At 41.2% G+C, this 21,577-nt stretch overlaps 1 pseudogene; it reads right to left on the reverse strand.

The window, feature by feature from the left end:
• Positions 1-20,362: 20,362 nt before the first annotated feature.
• Positions 20,363-20,830, reverse strand: LOC139013172 (small ribosomal subunit protein eS24 pseudogene; annotated as a pseudogene).
• Positions 20,831-21,577: the final 747 nt, after the last annotated feature.

Genomic DNA, 21,577 nt, shown 5'->3' on the forward strand with positions numbered 1-21,577 from the left:
TATCATAACAGAGAAATCAGATACTGAGATCTGTGTAGAAAGAGAATTGTGTGGAGGCTATTAAAAAAGAATAAAAATTGAGGTGCACTACCGTACTTTGTTTTTCTTTCTATCATCACAACAATCTTTTGTGATGATAAAAGGAGTTGAGAGTATTTATGCCTGAGAGAAAGTGACAAAAACGTGGAGGTGCACTGGAAAAGCCAGTTTGTAATTCAGGTAAAGGAAGTATATTCGTTTGCTTGGGATACCATAACCACTACCACAGACTGGGTGGCTTTTGTTTCCTCACCGTTCTGCAGGCTAGAAGCCCAAGACCAAGGTGTCGGCTGAGTTGGTTTCTTCTGAGGCCTCTCTCCTTGGCTTGTCGATGTTTTCTCTCTCTGTCTTCACATCATCTTCCCTCCAGGCCTGTGTCCTAATCTCCTCTTCTTATTAGAACAAACAGTCATAGTAAATTAGGGCCCACCCATGTAACCTCATTTTACCTTAAATCATCTTTTTGAAAGACACTATCTCCAAATATAATCACATTCTGGGGTACCTAGGAACTTCAACATTAGAATTGGGGGGGAGAGGGGGAGACACACAATTCAGCCCATCACAGGATGAGACTGAGAGGAAGAATTTCTTCAATATTAGCTTTCTGGAATTTGCAATGAAATTAGGTTATTGAAATAGAACCATTTAGGAAGCATTTTGAGATACCCAACAAAATTTACATACTAAAAGATATTACTTGAAGCTGGGAGACTTCATGATTTCTACAAGGGAAAAAGTGTAGAGAATTAATAAATTTAAATTTTAAAATATTTATTTAGCATGTAATAAAAACAAGGCACTGTGCTAAGAACTAATGCAGTACGTAAAAATGAAGATACAGCATTACTCTCAAGAAATGTACACTATAATAAGCAATAAACACAACTTATGCACATGTGAATGGCGTAGTATGAAAATGGCCCTAAAAGGAGACAAATGAGTATTGAGGATTTTTTAAAATACATTTTTATTGATTTCAGAGAGGAAGGGAGAGGGAAAGAGAGATAGAAACATCAATGAGGAGAGAGAATCATTGATTGGCTCCCTCCTGAATGCCCCTACTGGGGATCAAGCTCACAACCTGGGTATGTGCCCTTGACTGGAATTGAATTTGGGACACTTTGGTCTGCAGGCCGATGCTCTATCCACTAAGCCAAACCAGCTAGGGCAAGGATGTCTTAAAAAGAAAGAAAGAAATATCAATGTTGAAAAGGAACAAGCATTGGGTATAGGACTAAGGCTTAGGGATAGTTTTTTTCTATCATTAGTGGTGACCTTTGCCCGCATTTGATGTTTTCCTTAGATAATCTGTGAAGACCAAGTGATTTAACCCAGATCATAAATCATTCAACACTGGCTTGAGCAATGCAATTGAATGTTGGATCAGACTCCGGGTTTAAAGTAATCAAGATAACAATGCAGAAACTCAGTTTTATTACTTTTTTAAATATAAAAAGAAACATCTGCAGATCACTTATTAATATCTTAGTGACTCAGGATTCATTGAAAGTAGGGCTCACAGCTGCTCCCACAGGCAGGCTAAGCTTTAGGGTCCTGAAAATCCCACCTACCCAAGAGCCCCCCCTACCTAGAACACCGCTTCTGCCCAGAATTCCCACTCCTCCAGCTTAAGGTACTGTGACTCCTGTTCAAGCACAATTCTGTTTCAGGCTGAGAATGTCCATTGACTCATAGTACTATGGCCGGTTTTCCAGTTTCTTTAGTAGTCACTTTAGAAAACTCAGTGGAAATAGAATAGAGGTAAGTGCATTCTGACAGAGAGATAGAAGGTAAAATGTAAACCTTAGGGAATGCTGGGTGAAGGGCCTCCGGGAACTCTTGCACTCTCTTTGGAGTTCTTCTGTAAATCTCAAAATTCTTCTCTAAATTTCAAAATTAGAAATCTATACTAAAAGCCTAGGTGGTCCTTATGCCCTCGTGCAATGCCCTCACGTCATCACAAGATGGCCACCACAAGATCATGGCCGCCACAAGATGGCCGGAAGGGGAGGGCAGTTGTGGGAAATCAAGCCAGCAGAGGAGGGAAGTTAGGGGTGAACAGGTCAGCAGGGGAGGGCAGTTGGGAGCAATTGGGCCAGTAGGGGAGTGCAGTTGGGAGAGATTGGGCCAGCAGGGGAGGGCAGTTGGGGGTGATCAGGCTGGCGAGGAGCAATTAGGTGTCAATCAGGTTGGCACGGGAGCGGTTAGGGGGTAATCAGGCAGGCAGGCAGGCAAGCAGGAGAGCGGTTAGGAGCCAGCAGTCCTGGATTGTGAAAGGGATGTCCGGCTATCTCAGAGATACAATGAAGAAAGAAATTGGGCCTAAACCGGCAGTTGGACATCCTCTGAGGGGTCCCAGTTGGAGAAGGTGCAGGCTGGGCTGAAGGATACCCCTCCCATGCACGAATTTTGTGCATCGGGCCTCTAGTTTATAAATAAAAAAGAATATAAAATAAGAAAATGTCCAAGAAATAGTGTTAATGAAAAATATATAGTTTTATATATAAACTGCTCACAAATTTGTATAGTTATATACCAAATATGCCAAACTATTAGCAATGGTCTCTGTGTGATAGAATAAAAGTTGATTTTCTATTTTCTCTTTACACCTTACTATAAAGTCTTCAAATTTTATTTAGTGAGAGCTTTAAAACTTTACACATGAAAAAAATAAAGATTAAAGAAACAAAATAAAATAACAACCTCTTTCTAAATGCTCTCGGCCTTAATGATCCCTCTGTGTCTCTGTGGAACATTGAGGAGGCTGCCCAGGTTTCTTAGCGTTTCCAAGGAGGGCTTCATGGTGGAAGAGGACCTCCCTCTTCAGCCTCATCTCTTGCCTTCTTCCCTTATCATCCTGAAGCACTTGCCGGCCTGCCAGCTGCCTCAGGCCTGTCGAATGTCCTCAGTGCGGAAAGCCCTTTCCTCCAATCATCTCCTGGTTAAGGGCTGCTCCCTCAGGGTTCAGCCCAGGCCTCCCTTGACATCCACTCAACCCATCCTACCACAGTACCATGCTTGGGCTGATTCTAGCATTTACCGCCCACTGATCTGTCTCACCCACTGGTCTGGGAGCTCCTTGAAGACAGAGCTCTGTGTTATTTCCCACTTTGGAGCATAGCACAGTGCTGGCACCTGAAGGACACTAATTTTATTCAATATATTCATTATCACCCCTCTAGCCCACCCCATCCCACCTTCCCCTTAGTCTCTATATGCAAAGAGAAACCTGCCTCAATCTAGTCAGTTCTCCAAAAAGGGGGTGGCTCTCTCCTGCCTGGGGGAGACTGACCCAGAGGTCTTGAATTCCTGGAAGTCTCTCAAGGGCACAGCAGTTACTGACCCACAAAAGGTTTGTGTGTTCAAAATGCCGCCCGAATTTTTTCCTGCTATTTCCCTATAGCTTAACAGCATGCTACCCAACTTGGGAACTGAAAAGCCGGGGGGGGGGGGGGGGGGGGGGATCAGGGGTTTCCTTTTCCTCCCAGACCTAGCAAATGCAGTTTCCAGAAGTTAACATTTAAAAAAAAAAATGTTTTAAATAAAAGGAAGCCAGAAAAGTAAGCAGTCAGATTTTCCAGCTCTAATGTATAGTTTCCTTCACATAAAACCTTTACAAGCTCAAGTCCTTCTTAAGACAGGACTGGGAGACAGGATTTTAAACCATGTTAGAAGCCAAATCTCAAGTACCATGCCTTCAATGCACTGGGTTTAGGGTTTCACAGGCCATAATTTCCCTCCTTTGGGGAGCAGAACGAACGCTCTAAGCAGTCATAACCCACTGCCTTTAATGGGTGCTTCAGGCCGTGCCCCTGTGGCTTTCACAGAGCCTGGTGCATAGTTGGCAGATAGTAAGCACAAAAAATAATAATTGAGTGAATACGTAGTCTCTTTTTTTGTTGTTTACTTCCTTCATTGTATCAATACAATTATCACTTGGAGAGGGGGAATATTTTAGAGTTCCAGAGCAATGTTGATGGAAGAGGCCTCCTAGTATGTATCTTGATTCATAACCAGGCCCCCTATTCCCCTCCCCAGCTGCTGGGCGCCCTTTCCCACCTCCTTCATGGGGCCTCTCCTGAAGCCACACCCACATCCACAGCTCCTCTTTCCTCTGTGGTACTCTTCAAACCTTAGAAGATTCGAAGAAGAAAATGACATACACACATTAAGTCCATATTTTGTATTAAATTGTGCCTCTCAGAATGTCACAGCATTTTATGTGTTTTTGCCAACAAGACATTTTAGGGCATAGCTCTTGTCAAAACATTACAGTTCCAAATTAGATTATGAAGAATTTCTTTATAAACTCTCAATATAATAGCATAGTATTCAAAAATAATGAAAATGTATTGAGGCGATGGAATGAATTTCTAACAATGACAGGCTGGTATGAGGAGAGCAGACACAAGGGTAAAGGGAGGTGACTTGGGACCCGCAGAAGCTGTAATCCATGCTCACGAGCTGACACTAACTCTGAATTCCCATCGTGGTCCTCAAAGATCAGCCTCTCTGTTTCCAAGCAAAAGCAGACTCCCAACACTCTCTGTCACTTCCTCTGGGTTCCAAAGGTGCCTGTGCATTCCCCAAGCGCAGGTGTGGCTTTCCCCCCATGGATTATGAGCTCTTCAAAGGCAAGTATTCATCCCATAACCCCAGCACCCAGCAAAGTTGGCCACCTATGAAGTGTTCAATACATATGTGTAGAATGAATCAATCTCTCTCCCTCCCCAGGTGCCTAGCTGGGAAGTCCACACACAAATGGGTTAGACACAGAAAGAATTTACCCATCAGACACCTCAGCTCCTTAAGGCCAATCTTTGGCTGTTTTGTCCACTGCTGTACCCTGGAACAGTGCAGAGCACATATAGTTACCAAACAGATTTTGAATGAATGAATCTGCTCCATTTGAAAGGGTGCCTTCCTATCCTTGCTATTTCATCTGATGTTCCTAGTAGTCGTATACTCTGGCCTCAGATTCATCCCTTCTTTTTATACTGAGTCTCCAGGATGGTGACTTCTTGCCAAAAACCACACACCTCCTAGAACTCAGTGGACTGCTAGTTCCCATTCCAGGTTCTTCCGAATTGGTCTTCTCCCTCTTCCTCTCCTCTCCTCCTCCTTCTTTTCCCCCATTCTCCTTTTAATTATTTGGGGCATGCCAAAAATATAAATTATACCTCAATGATCACATCTAGACCCACCATTCAGTTCACAAATTAAGCTATTATGGTTATAATTGAAGCCCCTGTAGCTTTTCACTTCCTAAAAGTAGCCACCATATATATATATATCTTATTATATACACAATGCGTACTTGTTTTCATGTGGCAACATGGAACCATGGTTCCTTCTTTGTCAGTGCTGTACAATATAATATTCATTGTACACATATATCACAGCTGATTACTTTATATTGTACTAATTGATGGGTAGGTGGTTTTCATTTTCTGCTATTACGAACACTATTGCTATGGACATTTCTGTTATCCTTTAGGGAGGAATAAAGGTGGGTACCAGTTGGCCCTTGGACAGAAAGTCCAGTTGGCTTTTTCATGAGGACTCAGACAGAGCCAGCACCCTCTAACCCCCTCAGACCCAGAACCTCAGGGGCTCAGAGTGGGTGCTGTGTTGGTTTGACAGTGGCAGTGAGGAGGAATACATTCATTTAAGTTGCCATCTTTTCAGAACCTCCAGCCCTCTGTACAAAACCTTGACTTTGTAATAGCACCAAATTGCCCTTTTATGGGATATTTCTTTAGCATATTTCTTTGGCAGTTCAAGTGCAGGACTGGAGAAAGCAAATTTTTGGATTGATCCAGGACTGGGTTTGGAAGAAAAAAAAACTATTTTAAAATTGTGCCTTAGGAAATCTAAAACCATTCCGTTGTAACAGCATCTACTTTTCAACTAAAGTCTTGCTTTTTTGCCTCAGCAATTAGTATTTCATTCTGCCTGCCTTTTATTTCTTTTTATTCCCCCAAATCACTGCTTTTGACATAAGTATTGATCCACATTTTATATACTTCGGAGGTGACATTTAAGGATGAGATATAAATGTGGAAAAAACAACTTTTTAACAGTATATGGTAGCCAAAAGATATAATATAAATTGAAATCCTCATAAATGCTCCCAAATCTAGTGAATTAGATTTCTCCTTAAAGCTTGCTACTACTAGAAAAGATACTGAATGAAATCCATGTTCCTACCAACAATATTAACCTTGACTCTGAGGTAGTATTTTTTTTCACCTTTTTTGGACAGGCATTTTGATATCACATTATATTTTAAAAAGCATTGATGGTCCTCTCGATGTATGAAATCTTCATGTCTTGAGGCTGAAATCCTAGGCAGAATGCCTTTCAGTTCTAACAGTTCCTATCCTTATATCCTACTAGAGGTCACAGGATTCTATACAATTATTTCAGCACCACCTAGTGGGCATTCTGACTACATTCCTGACTTGAAGGAAAGAGTAATAAAGAAGGAATGTGACTGGCCAGATGCCTCCCCTCCCTACTGGAGACAGAAGTAACAACTTACATAATTCATAGAATTCATAGAACCTTTTACCCACCCCCAACATTTTAATAATGATCACAGGCTTCTTCTAAATCCATCCTACTTCAAATGTAAAGCCAGAAACAAAAGCCATTATTCTTTTAAAGCCCAAACAATGCTGGGCACACTAAAAGAATTGTGCTTCTGCCCTGGCTGGCATTGCTAAGTGGTTAGAGTATGGGCCCACACACCATAGGGTCCCCAGTTCCATTCCGAGTCAACTGCATGTACCTGTGTTGTGGATTCAATCCCCGCCCCCAGTAGGGGCATGTGCAGGAGACAACCAGTTGATGTGTGTGTGTCTCTCTGACATCAATATTTCTTTCTCTCTCCTCTCTCTCTCTCTCTCCACCTTTCCCTCCCTTCCACTATTTCTGAAAGCAATGGAAAAATATCCTCATGTGAGGATTAACAAAAATAAATAAATACATGCATACATACATACACGCATACATACATGCATACATAAAAATAAAAGGATTGTGCTTCTGCTCCCATACACTCAACTCCTATAGCTCAGCAACCCCTCTTTAAATAACAGGCTTCATTTTGTGCATCTCTCACATCTTTTCTGGACACAGTTAAGCATAATCTGTCCTTCGTTTTCTGTGTCTGGACTTCATTTATCTTTCCATTTCTAGCCTTTATTAATTTACAACCTTTTCTTTCTTCATTTTTTAATGACCTCTGGTTCCCTAAACTATTATTGATTCAAGCAGCATATTCCAATGCTAATAAGAAATGCTTTGCCGGGAGCCGGTCCATCCTTGCTGCTTGACACAGTCGCTGCAGAGAAGAAACATCTGCACAGCGTATGTTTCGGGGAACCTGGCGTATGTGGCATACTGTTCTTGATATGTTTGTTCCCCCTTAGTGCTATGTGTTTTAACCAAGGTCACCTCTCCGAGAAAGGTTATTTCCCCAGGTAGGGATTTTTCCCTGAAGTTAGGGAGGAGATAAAACCCCTTAACTAAGTGCCAGGTGGGTAGTTAATCATGCTTAAGCTACATAATCTTTACTCCCTGGAATGGAGATAAGAAACACCCTAACCTTTGGAATAGAAGTTGATAGGATTAAAATCAACTGGTATAAATACAGATGTAACAAGCGAAACAAAACAGAACCTAGAGACAGAACCTAGAGACAGGACTTGGCTGGAGATCCTAGACAGAACCTAGACACAGAACTTAGAGAGAGAACCTAGGGAGAGAACATGGCAAAAGATCCTGGACAGAACCTGGCTACAGAACTTGGCTGGAGAACCTAGACAGAACATGGCGGAAGAACCTGGATAGAACCTGGCAACCGAACCTGGCTGGAGAACCAGAACCTGGCTACAGAACTTGGTTTGAGATCCTGGAGGGAGAACCTCGCTATGCTAATCAACTGAACGCTGACCCCGTGCCATTCCTTCTTCGCCGACTCCGTCCACACCTTTGGGGACCCCTGGACCCGCTGGAATTGGACCCCAGCAATGCTTTAAACAATTAACAAAACAGTTTGTATTAGTATCAAATCAAAGGTAATTTAAAAACATTTAATGGGCCCTAGCCAGTTTGGTTAAGTGGATAGAGCATTGACCTGTGGACTGAAGGGTCCCAGGTTTAATTCCGGTCAAGGGCACATGCCCAGGTTGTGGGCTTGATCCCCAGTCGGGGAAGGAGGGTGCAGGAGGCAGCCAATCAATGATTCTCTCTCATCATTGATGTTTCTATCTCTCTCTCCCTCTCCCTTCCTCTCTGAAATCAATAAAAATATATATTCTAAAAAAAACAAAAAATATTTTTAAAAAACCAAAACATTTAATGATCCAGCTGATGTGGCTCAATGATTGAGCATCGACCAGAAGGTCACGGTTTGATTCCCACTGAGGGCACATGCTCGGGTTTCAGGCTCTCTCTCTCCCTCTCCCTTCCTCTCTGAAACAAATTTTAAAAAAACATAAATAAAAACATGTAATGGCCATTTAAATAAACCAGAACTTAAATTCCTAATTTGAGAAATAAACAATTTTAAATTGAGGGTCTAGCATATGACACTTATTTCACAGTACTATTAAGTCATTAACTGCAAAAAGCTTGAGAGTCATCTGGTTCTGTACCATGCTATAGGAATCCTTCCTAATTTCCAAGTAGGCAACCAATCTCTGCTTGAACACTTCCTGGGAGAGAGAATAATTTAGTCTGAAATGAAGGAAGGAGAATGGGCCCCAACATCACACAAATCCAAGTCCTAATCTTAGCACTTGGCAGTAACTAGCTTTGCGACCCTGGGTGAACAGCAAAACATCTGCAATGTCCATTTTATCATCTGCAAAATAGTTTAGTTGTGGGTTGAGGGGGAAAGTAAAGATTCCAATTCACATGATTCTTCTAAGAATTAAATGAGATACCGTGCTGCCCCTCACAAGCAGTTCTGTTTACTCAGACAGCGCTTTTATTTGCCTCCCTGTGTTTTCCAATGATTGACACTGCTTTTACCTGAATTTCTCTTTCTTGGACAGTTTTTCAAGTATACAAAAACCCTATGTCTCCAACGTCTGACCTCACACCCTCTGACCATACCGCTTAACTTAAATTTTCCTTTCTCCAGGTTACATTTCTCTCCATGATTCTTTATAGCAATGCTTCCCAAACTTTTCATGTGGTAACACTTTTAGAAAGTGATAGGATTTGTATGGTACTGAGCTAAATGGATGAGGTTGCTCAAAGTCACAGGTTTATGCAGTCTCACAGAGGGACCCCAGGAGGATGGAGCCCACTAGCCCACTACAGTAACCTGCTTATCAAAGTGCCTTAATGGCATTCTTCTCTCACCAGTCTTACCTTCCCATTCCTGATCATGCTTGCTGAGATCACCTCCCAAACAAACTATTTGCAGCCAAATTCTTATCTTATCATCATAGACAATGAGTACCAAAAAAAGAGAAAAAAATGGCCATAAAAATAATACCCAAGCTAAGTGAATCTTTGTGCATCAAGCTCTGCTGCAAAGCATATATAAATCAGGAAGGTAAAGAAAATCTGGAATAATTAAGGAGGGTAATTGTTTAAAATCTATATTTCACTTTGCATGTAGAGGCACTATATCCATTATAAGAGCATTTGCAGACTTATATCAAGACATTGTCTTTCATAACTAAAGAATTAACTACAAATGTTTATTGACTTCCAAGTTCACATCTTTAATAGTAAAAGTAAAGACAGGTAAGATTTATTTGTTTTAAATATATTTTTATTGATTTCAGAGAGGAAGGGAGAGGGAGAGAGAGAAACATCAATGATGAGAAAGAATCATTGATTGGCTGCCTCCTGCATGCCCCCAACGATCAAGTATGCAAGCCAGGTAAGTGCCCATGATCGGAATCAAAACTGGGACCCTTCAGTCCACAGGCCGATGCTCTATCCACTGAGCCAAACCAGCTAGGGGAAGGAAGACAGGTTAAGATTTATTGGGCACTTACTATATGTCAGGCCCTGTGTGAAGTTTACTGCACTATTCCACTAATCATTGCAATAACCTTATATTATTTTAGAGGTGTTATTTTATCTTCTCCACAAATGCAAAAGTTGAATCATAAAGAGATAGTTCCAAAGTGGTACCAATCAAAAATGAAAGAGAAAGTTTGAAACTGGCAAATGGAGAAAGTTGTGGCAGGATAAACTATTTTTACCCTACAAAATGTTATTCTAATAAAGTCTGCATAAACATCCATAGTGAAGCAGAAGATTGAGGCAGGCAACCGGATCATTCAACAGCAACAAATTATTTCTTTCCTCAGCAATTTATGAAGAACCTATTTGGGGTAAACCATACATGTGGTTAAATCAAACGTGCACTATACAGTGTATGTTTAACTAACGCTGGACTTTATCTTAAACGAATGGTCACTTTTGTCAGTTCCATAAACAACTATGGCTGCAAAAATTGTCAAGATGATTATTTGATTAGATAGAACTGAAAATTCTGTTCTTTTTTAGAGCTGGCAGTATTGGCACTTTAGTAAAATGAGTTCTTCATTGTTGGCTTTGAAGGTCTTCTGGATTTATTTTCTAGAGACAGAGATAGAATTTGCATCAAAAATCTAAATTCAGAGAAATAGGCCTGAGCATATGGCCCAGTTTTCATGCTGAGTTGCCTAAATACTTGTCCGCCCACATGGAACTACTCTTGTCTTCCAGGGAGCCTTGGTTTCTTGATGTATTTATACTGACTCACAAGATAGTCACTTGATGTTTAAAGTGAAATGGAAATTCTGCTGCATTTTACTCAAAACCATGAAAATTGCAGCTTTTCCTTTCGTTTCTGGGTATCTCATTTATTTAAATGTCTCATAATAATAGTCTTAGGAGTAGGAATTAGTTCGGTTTCTTCTTTTCTTATAATTTAAAAATCAAATTATCTTTCTACTTTTTTAAGAGTGGGCAAGAAGCCCGTTTCCTGTCAATGATGAGTGGACCATGTTCTGACAGCACTTTGAAGAAGAGGTGGACAACATGCTGGCAGAAGAAAGTCAACAGGAGCAGCGGGGGCAGATTATACTTGTATTTGGAAAATGCGTCAGTTCTAGAAACCAACTGCATTCAACACACAAAATTTGTTCCAAATGAGCAAATTGAAAATGCTTCCATAACCAATGCCACCCCAATATATCCAATAGAAAAGAAAAAGTGCTTCCAGAAAAGCTGCATAATAAATGTAACTAGAGTTGTCAGGCAGAATATTCTTTATTAAGAATTGTTTAATTGTAATGACACCAATTTTAGAGCATCTCCAGAATAAATTAACAGATTTTTTAAACTAAGATACATGAATAAATCACTAAGTGTATTCAGAACTTCTCCCTAGAATTGTCAGTCTTCATGCCTAAATGTGTTCTAATAGGTGGCTGAGTGTCTACCCTAAACCAAAGCACATACCAAAAAAAACCAAAAAAACAAAAACACAACTATGCAAAGGAGCAAAATTACAATAGCACATGCCAATATGCCAAACAAGTATAGATGCATCAGAAAGACTTCATATTAAAGAACTAACTTGAAAAAGATATCCAAAAAAAATCAAGATTTTTCCTCCTCTTCAACCTGACAATTAAGGTCATATTATCCCTTCCTTCCTAAAAAGATGACCTTGAAAATGCTGCAAAATGACATGAGCATTTGTTCAGATTGTTTAGTAAAGAGACCAACTCAGGTCTTCATCAGAGATGTGTGTGTGTGTGGGGGGGGGGGGGGGGGGTAATTGAATTAATGGGGTGACACTGCTTGATAAAATTATATAGGTTTCTGATGTATGATTCTATCATACATCATCTATATTTTGTATTGTGTGTTCACCACCCCAAGTCAAGTACCTTTTGATCATCGTTTATGCCCCCTCTCTACCCTCTTCTACCTGCCCCCGCTCCCCTTTCCCTCTGATAATCACCACACTGTTGTTTGTATCTATGAGGTGTTTTCTTTTTTGCTTAATCTCTTCACCTTTTTTTATCCAACCCCCTAATCCCCCTCCCCTCTGACAGCTGTCAGTCGGTTCTCTGTCTCTATGAGTCTGTTTCTATTTTGTTTGTTAGGGGTTTTTTTGTTCATTAGATTCCACATATAAGTGAAATCATGGTACTTGTCTTTCTCTGCCTGGCTTATTTCACTTAGCATAATATTCTCCAGGTTCATTCATGCTGATGAAAAAGTTAAGATTTTCTTCTTTTTATGGCCAAGTAATATTCCATTGTGTAAATGTACCACAGCTTTCTTTATTTATTCACCTACTAATGGACACTTGGGCCACTTCCAAATCTTGGCTATTGTAAATAATGCTGCAGTGAACATAGGGGTGCATATATTCTTTTGAATTAGTGTTTCGGTTTCTTCAGATGTATTTCTACAAGTGGAATCGCTGGGTCATAAGGTAGTTCCAATTTTTATTTTTTAAATTAATTCCATACTGTTTCCTACAGTGGCCACACCAATCTGCATTCCCACCAACATTTCATGAGGGTTCCCTCTTTTCCACATTCTCACCAACACTTGCTGTTTGTTGATTTATTGATGATAGCCATTCTGACAGTTGTGAGATGATATCTCATTGTTTCACGGGAGATTGTTACTTCCCATGGTCACCCAGGTCAAAGGCAGAGCCAAGACTATTAAGATTCTAGTTGAGCCCTAGCTGGTTTTGCTCAGTGGATAGAGCGTCAGCCTGTGGACTCAAGGATCGGAGGTTTGATTCCAGTCAAGGGCACATGTGCGGGCAGTGGGCTTGATCACCAGTAGGGGGTGTGCGGAGGCAGCTGATCAATGATTCTCTATCTTCATTGATGTTTCTATCTCCCTCTTTCTCTCCCTTCCTCTCTGAAATCAATAAAAATATATTTTAAAAAAAGATTTTAGTTGTGATACACAATGACATTTGGGAGCATTTATAGCACTGTATAGCTTATAAATTGTTTTCACATACATTAATCATGTGGCCTTTATAACAATCCTATTATGTGGGTGGGACATGTATTACTATTACTATTACTATTACTATTACTATTACTATTACTATTTCCATTTTATAGAAGCAACCGGAGTCCAAGTCTCCAGATAGCATGGTTTTCTCTCCTCCTCTTAGTCTCAATTCTGAAACTGTACATCCTTAAAAGATTTCAAGTGCTTTGATAAGCTGGCATAGCCCCTCACCATTGATATGGAGGGACTGCATCTGTTCACTGATTCAGGACAAGAAGATGGGGTTGGCCCTGTCTTTATATTCTGTGATATCATGGGTTGAGTATTTAAGAAGAAGATGAGTACTCCAGAACCAATGAAAAAGAAAAAAAATCAGTATGATAAATCAGGGGACCAAAATAAATGTATATCACTCCCCTGATGACAAGCAACTACTAAGCTATAAAACTAGTAAATGAAACCCATGGCTTGGGCATCATCATAAATCTGCACTGAAGAGGACTCTAGGCACCACCTCACCCAGCACTGCAGGAAACTCTACAGTACTTCCATAGCAACTGTAAACTAAGGATATCATCAGGATGCTGAAAATGAAAAAGAAGAAAAAGAGACATAAACTGGAGACAAATAAGATTATTTCCCCTGGTAGAGTGAAGTCTGCTGTTCACTCCCAGAAAACATAAATATTTAACCACCTGAGGCAGGCTGTAACTGGCTATCTCAGCTAGCCAAGCCCATCCCCCTAATCTATATTCTTTCCAGAAAAGAAATCAACCAAAGAGCCAAAAACACAAGAAACTCAGAAATGCACATACCAAGCAAGGTGGCAGCCTACCCCAGTCTAATGGATTGGTTGTGAGTCAGGAAGAGAGCCCAGGCATTTATTAACTACCAAACTTATTATGGTCAGGCAGATAGTGTCAGGGCACAAAAACAGATTCTGCCCTAGGAGTGTTCAGTGTTGTAAGGGGAAATAACAGATAAATTGCTAAAAATGAAGCTAGAATGTGATAGATGTCAAAAGAGAAATAAGGTTGTTACTATTAGATTTTAGATTATTAGAGGGTACGAGGAGCTGAATTGTGTCCCTCAAAAAGGTATTTTGAAGACCTAATCCCTAATACCTCGGAATGTGTCCTTATTTGGAAATAGGGTCTTTGCAAACATAATTACGTTAAAATGAGGTCCTTGATGTGGGCCCTAATCCACTCTGACTGGTGTCCTTACAAGAGAGGAGAACATCCTGTGAAGATGAAGACAAACAGGGAGAAGACATCCATGAGACAACAAAGACAGTTTGGGTGATGCAGCTACCAACCAAGAAACAACACGTTTGCAGAGAACCACAGAAGCCAGGAGGAGGCAAAGAAGCAATGTCCCCTAGAGCAGATAGCGATAAGATGGCCCCGCCAACACACTAATTTCAGACCTGCAGCCTTCAGAGCTGTGGCAGAATACGGTTCTGTTGTTTTGAGCAACCCAGCGTTTGGTACTTTGTACTGCAGCCCTAGGAATCTCACACAGAGGGAGAGCCACTTCATACTGAAGAGGTTACAGCCAGGATTCTTGTAAGAACTGACATCTAAACTGAAACTGGAAGGACTTGTAGCATCTGAAAGGTAGGAAATGGGCGTTCTTATTTATATGATAATTACCATTCATTGAGAATATATCATATTCCAACTATTGTTCCAGGAATGATTCATAGACCAAGGACATCTAGACCTCTCCTCCCTACTTGGCTCTCCCAGTTCCGTCCCACAGTGGTTGATGTATATAGGAGCTTCAGTGTGGAAAATGGAAGAAGCAGGAGGGTGTGGGGTTTGGGGGAGAGCTGTGGCAAGGCATCTGTTCCCATTCCAAGCCCTGGCCGAGATATCCCTTTAGCGGAGAGGGTGGAAGCAAGTTCCAGAACCTCTGTGAGTTGTTTTGTTTTTATGTGACACCAGGTGAGGAACTAGTTAGAGCGACTCTGAGAGGCTCTGCATATTTGGGACTGACAGCTTAGAGCCAGAGCAGGCCATTCTCCCCTCCTCGCCACAGGAACAAGCCACATGGAGGCTTCCCAAGAACCAGGCTCTCTGGGAGCATTAAGAGTCAATGCCCTTGGCATGGGCTATGTTATCCTGATGGACACTGACCCTGGATAAACTTCAGCCTTGGCGAAACCTCAGCAAGTGGCCTTGCAAGCAGATGCTAGACATGTGGGAGCTAGGGCAGAAAAAAATAACAGGACAGAAGCCCACAGCAACTGCAAAAGAAACAAGTTGGCAAGGGAACTTCTTTGAGGATGTTTAGAAATAACTGGAAATACTTTGAAGGGAGTTAATCTCCTGAAGTCAAGTATGATGAAAATTCATGCCATAAAAATTGAAATATAAAAATAATGTGAGCCCTAGCTGGTTTTAGTCAACGGATAGAGCATTAGCCTGAGGACTGACGGGCATCAGGTTCAATTCCAGTCAAGGGCACGTACCTCCGTTGCAGGCTCTATCCCCTCCCAGGTAGGGGTGCATGTGTGAGGTAACCGATTGGTGTGTCTCTCTCACATCGATGTTTCTCTCTCTTTGTCTCTCCCCCGCCCTTCTACTCTCTAAAAATCAATGGGGGGGAAATATCTTCAGGTGAGGATTAACAACAAAAAAACACACCCAAAAAAGAATGTGAGATCTTGTTCTGTGATGAGGCCTAGAACATACAGGTTAGATACAGATTTTCCCATTTAATCCAACTAAAAACCACCATTATCCCCACTTCAGAGGCAAGAAAAGGAGAAGCCAGGGAATTTCTCCCCCTGTCTTTGTGCTTCAGGCCTTATCTGTGGCAGTGACTGTCTCTTCTATAAACCTACTCTTACTGCAAGGCCTGCTATCACCCCAGCTTCTGCCTGGTGAGCCTGGATCTTTTTGATTTTTAAGCTTTAGGCAGTGGTAGCACCTTCCTGCTCTTAATCTCAAGGATTTCACATGGTCCACTTTAGGCTTCTTAGCTCTGTCATCTCCTGTGTAACCAATTCCTTGAACGAAATTCTCTCTGTTTAAAATATCAAGAATATGTTCTGGACCCTGGCTAATATAGTAAACATATCAGAGAGCCACAACCTTCCCAAGAAAGTAGGAGGATAATGAATGTAAACATGACTTGCATACCATAAGTACTGAATAAATGTTTGTTGGATCTATCACTCTTCTGAGCTTGTTGCTTCCTGACATGGGGGCCTCCAGCTCCCCAGCCACCAGTGTTCTAACATGCTTTCTGGCCCAGCTTGTCCTTCTCAACCTGCAGATCACAAAGAGCGTGTAGGCAATATTCGATTGCAACACTTGATTTTCCTACTGACTTGTTCTTCTGCTGTAGCTGTTTTCTTAATACCCGTCCCTGAATAGGGCAAGTATCTACTTTCTGTGTTCCTGCTTGTTTACTGTAGAAGCACTGCTTGGCCCAAAGTTTCTTCTCCTGGGCTGTTCATCTGCTCTACTCATTATTTCCATAGTACCCATTTCCAACCATCCTGCCCCCAGATCTTTCCGGAGTCCCTTGAATCTGCTAATGTTCATATCAGTTTAAAATTAATGCAAAGGAAATCCACTAAGAATCAGAGCCCCAAAATAAATTTGTGACAACATGCTATAATTTCACACATGGAATCGTAAAAATCTGAAATGGGTTTATAAAAATGAAATAAAGTGCTGATATATACAACCTGACACAGAAAAATCAATAAGTCATTAAAGTGATTATCCACAAAATAATTCACTGCATTTTTCACTTTAGAATAGCAAACTCCTACCAACACTTAGAATGTAACTCAACTTATGAAGTTTCCATTTGCCCACAACTCTTCAGGACTACCTACCTTTACAAACTGAGTTTCATCTCAAATATATTTTGAGGTCTAATATCAATGATTTAAATACATATTAGGGCATTTCAGACAGAGTTCAGTGTTCTCTCTAATTCATGCTTTTTTTTTTTTTAAGCTGGCATGCAGGTTAGCCTAGTTGTTAACTGCAAAGGTATGGTAATTTGTATTACTAGAGGCCTGGTGCATGAAAATTCGTGCACTGGGGAGGGGGCGTCCCTCAGCCTGGCCTGCCCCCTCTCACAGTCCAGGAGCCCTCAGGGGATGTCCTACTGATGGGAGCGGGCCTAAGCCTCTGCAGGAGGTGACCAGGCCGATCAGGGGAAGGTGCCGCCATCACCCCGCCACCGCTGCCGGCCGCCACAGCTGCCTGCCCTCGGCCCTCGCAGCTGCCACGGCTTTGTCCGGAAGGACATTCGGCTGTCTGGTCTAATTAGCATATTATGCTTTTATTTTTATAGATTGGGTATTATTCTATCCTATACTCTATCCATGCCCTTGGCCATTGTCTTTGGAATTCCTCCCAGGTGGAAGGTTAGATTTGTAGGTGATAATTATTGAGGAGTGCTCTTAGGAACAGCACTTTTAACAGAGTGAGGGAAGCAAGATTAGACAGAGAGAAAAATGGGACTGAGGCTTCAGCCAACCCAATGGGAAGCCCAGGAGTTGGGAGAGCCCTTCATAGATGTTTTGAATTGAGGCAAGGGGTCCAGTCTTTGTGCTCTCACATATGACCAGTCATTGCATGTGAGTTGCTCAAAGGGGCACCTTTGGGCAAAGGAGTATCCTTCAGCTGAGGGAAGTTCCTGGTAGACAGTGGGGATGGGGAACCTGAATTGAGGGTTGAAGTGGGAGGATGAGAGTCAGGAGTGGAGATATCTGTGAGCCATCATCAACAAACATTCCTGGCAGCTGAGGGAATAAGTGGTTCTGAAAGGGGATGAGGAGGTGCAGCACAGCATCCACTACAACCCATAGAGGTAGAATATTATCTCTTTGCTACTTGACATTGGGCTTGGCCTTGTGACTTGCATTGATCAATGGAATGGGGCAGAATTGAGTAGGCCAGTTCCAAGCATAGGCCTTAAGAAACCTTGTGTATTTCCAGTTTCCATCTTATTCATGTCCAGGCTAACCTGCTGATCTCAGGCAGAACGTGAGAGGCCCACAGAGCAGAGCTGCCCCAGCCAGCCACCTAGCCTACATCAGCCGGCCTAGATTCTCAACCCTCAAGATGACCCATAGACACTTTAGAAACAAATGTGCCCTTTGTATGATGTGATTATTCATTGATAGCAACTTGATATAACAGGCTCGATGCAATGGTCAAATATTTTCCAACATCCGGAACCTCTGGCTAGTGATGGTTAACTTTATGTGTCAACGGGACTGGCTTCAGGGTACCCAGATTAAACATCACTTCTGGGTGTGTCTGTGAGGGTGTTTCCTGATAAGATTAGTATTTGAATCAGCAGACACAGTAAATTGCCCACCCCGGTGTGGGTGGGCCTGAATAGAACAAAAGCCAGAAGAAGAAGGAAGTCATCCCTTTTATTTCCTTCCTCTCTACTTGACGTGGGGCATCTCATGATATCTTCACCACCTTGGACTGGGACTTATGATATCAGCTTCTCTGGTTCACAGGCCATTGGACTTGGACTGAATTACACCACTGACTTTCTTGGTTCTCCAGCTTGCAGATAGAGGACATAATCTTCTTATGGGACTTCTCTGCCTCCATAAATGACTGATCCAATTCTTCATAATAAATATATATTTCCTATTAGTCCTGTTGTGTTTTTTTTTGGAAAAGTTGACTAATACAATGACTTACTTGTGACCTTGAATAAGCCTCAAGTTCACCCTTGATATAGAAAGAATGAATGATGTCTACTCTATAACGGTGTGAGTTTAGTATCGAACATGGCAACTCACAGGCACTCATTTACTATGAGTTATGGTCAATATTCGTGTGTTTTCATTTCTAGTGGCAAAAATCATGAACTTAGAAGATATTTATTTCTAGTTGCAAAAATCACAAGCCTAGAAAATATTGGTAAGTAAAGGAGGGTAGCAAAGGAAGGGTAGCTCCCACTGCTCTCCAATTTCTTAGGCTGCTCCTGTCCTAGGTGGTGGTGATGGCAGAGTAGGGTCCAGCAATGTCCATGGTAAATGGAGGATCTGGCCTCTGATTCTCTGATTCCTGAACCACTGAGCCAAAGATAGAATCAGATGGAAGAGGCAAGAAAGAACAGGGGACAGGCGCCTCCAGTTCTACACTCGTCTTTTCCTTTGGCTTTCAGGCACCCGAGGCTTCTAAACTTGACATGATATGATGTTTTGAAGCACCAAAAATAGCCTGTGGGGCCCCCACTGTGCAGCTACTTCAAACATTGCTGAAGGTGGAAAATTTTTGCTCATTGAAATTCTTCTGCCAAGTTTTGGCAGTGTGGCAGGGTGCTTTGCTTTTTCTCTCTTCCTTTTAAAGCTGACAAGGAAAACAAACTGCAGAAATAATGTTAACCAAATAAAGAGACACTATGTTTTTTTTTAAACCTCATTTGCGTCAGAAAATTTATTCCCTAATGAGCCATAACCAGATGAGACTACACATATCCCAAGTCTTACAAGAGAAAGTTTCAATTACAGACTTCATATTTTATGACCAGTGTGTCCAAATATTGGTCCCAAGGAGAGTTGAGACTTTGAAAATTTTCACTTCCCTACCTCCGAAATCTTCACCATGGCACACTGCTCCCAATTATTAGGTTATTTTATTTTAAATATGAATGAAACTGAGGGACATTCCCTTTCCCTTTCCAAATTCCTAAAACGGCTACTCTTTGTTTTTAATCGTGTTGCAAAAAAAGAAAAGAAAACAGTACATTCCTGAAACATTACAAAAGACCAACAGAGAGAGGCAAGTGCAACATATTGGAGAGGATCCTGGGGAAGGGCTTCTCAAACTTTTATGCCAAGATACCTTAACAAAAAAGGAGAACCAAAAAAATTTGCCCCTGGGACATCAGGAAGTATAAATCAAAATGAAAATAGGTAACATTAGCGAGAGCTCACCATGTACCAGCCACTGTTCCAACATTTAACTTATACTTGTGATTTATGCTCATAACCCTATAAGGCAGATGATATTATGATTTCCATGTTATAAATGAGGAGTCTGAGAAACTAAGACACAAAGAGGTTAAGCCACTTGCCCAAGGACACACAGTTAGAGAAAAATGGAGCTAGGATTCGAAGTCTATGGTTTCAACCACAAGTGCTATAAGTGGTCTACCACCAGCTCCAAACTTCATAAAACTTTACCTTAAAAATACAAATGAATATCTCATCCTATTCCATAATCTTTTCACATTTGTTTTAATATAAAAAATACTTTTTTCAAGGACTTTAATCTACATTTTTAAATGCCCTTTTTTTTCTTAAGCTTATAGTTTATTAATCCTCTCATGAAAAATCTGCAACACCATCACAGATAAAGTCAACGAAGAATCTTTACTCCTTCTTTTTGCCAGCACCAACATTGGCCTTTGCAGTCCCCCTGACTTTCTTCATTCTGTTCTTGCGTTTCTTTCTCTGTTTTCTTGAGGTCTTCTTTTTCTCATATAGGCCATGTCTTGCAAGTCTGTGTTTGGGTTCATTTTTCTTTGCATAATCCAAGGAATCATAAATCATGCCAAAGCCAGTGGTCTTGCTACCACCAAAGTGGGTTCTGAATCCAAACACAAAGATGACATGAGGTGTGGTCTTATACATTTTGGCTAGTTTTTCCCGAATTTCTGTCTTGGGTACTGTTGCCTTCCCAGGGTGAAAGACATCAATGACCATTTGCTTCCGCTGAAGTAGTCGGTTGGTCATGAACTTCCTGGTCCAGATAGTTACCGCGTCATTCATGATGAAGTTTGATCTTCAAGCAGCCAGGGAGGAGAAAGCTAAATGCCCTACTTCTTCAAGTAAAACTGATGCTAAGTATTTGAGGTGGTGTGCTCAATTTGATGAGTATTGGCCTAGGAGAGCTAAGATGCTCAATAAAAGTTAAAATATCTTTATTGTTTCAGTCAGAATTAATGTGTCCAATTAACCAAATATTTAAGAAAGAAGCTTAGTTTCTTCCCCAGTGTCAAAGCAACTGATTCTAAAGGATTGTGGATAAAGGGGAATTGAGCAAAATAGATGAAGTGAGTAATTTAGCAGGAGAGAGGAGACTAACACATTAGATAGATGAAGTTTACCAACTCAAAATAAGTATAAGACTTGACATAAGGCAGAGCATCTTTTTTTTTTTTAATTAAATTTTTATTGTTCAGATTACATTTGTTCCTCTTCCCCCCCCCCATAACTCCCCTCCTTCCAGTTCCCGCCCCACCCTCCGCCCTCACTCCCCACCCACTGTCCTCATCCATAGGTGCACGATTTTTGTCCAGTCTCTTCCCGAATCTCCCATTCCCCTTACCCCCCGAAAAATAGTCAGTCCATTCCCTTTCTATGTCCCTGATTCATTATAATCACCAGTTCATTCTGTACATCAGATTATTTATTCACTTGATTCTTAGATTCATTTGTTGATAGATGCATGTTTGTTGTTCACAATTTGTATCTTTACCTTTTTCTTCTTCCTCTTCTTAAAGGATACCTTTCAGT

This window comes from Myotis yumanensis, unplaced genomic scaffold (genome assembly GCF_028538775.1).
Source record: "Myotis yumanensis isolate MYYU_CA2020_CCGP unplaced genomic scaffold, mMyoYum1.0.hap1 SCAF_6, whole genome shotgun sequence".
In the NCBI taxonomy this organism is placed as follows: Eukaryota; Metazoa; Chordata; class Mammalia; order Chiroptera; family Vespertilionidae; genus Myotis; species Myotis yumanensis.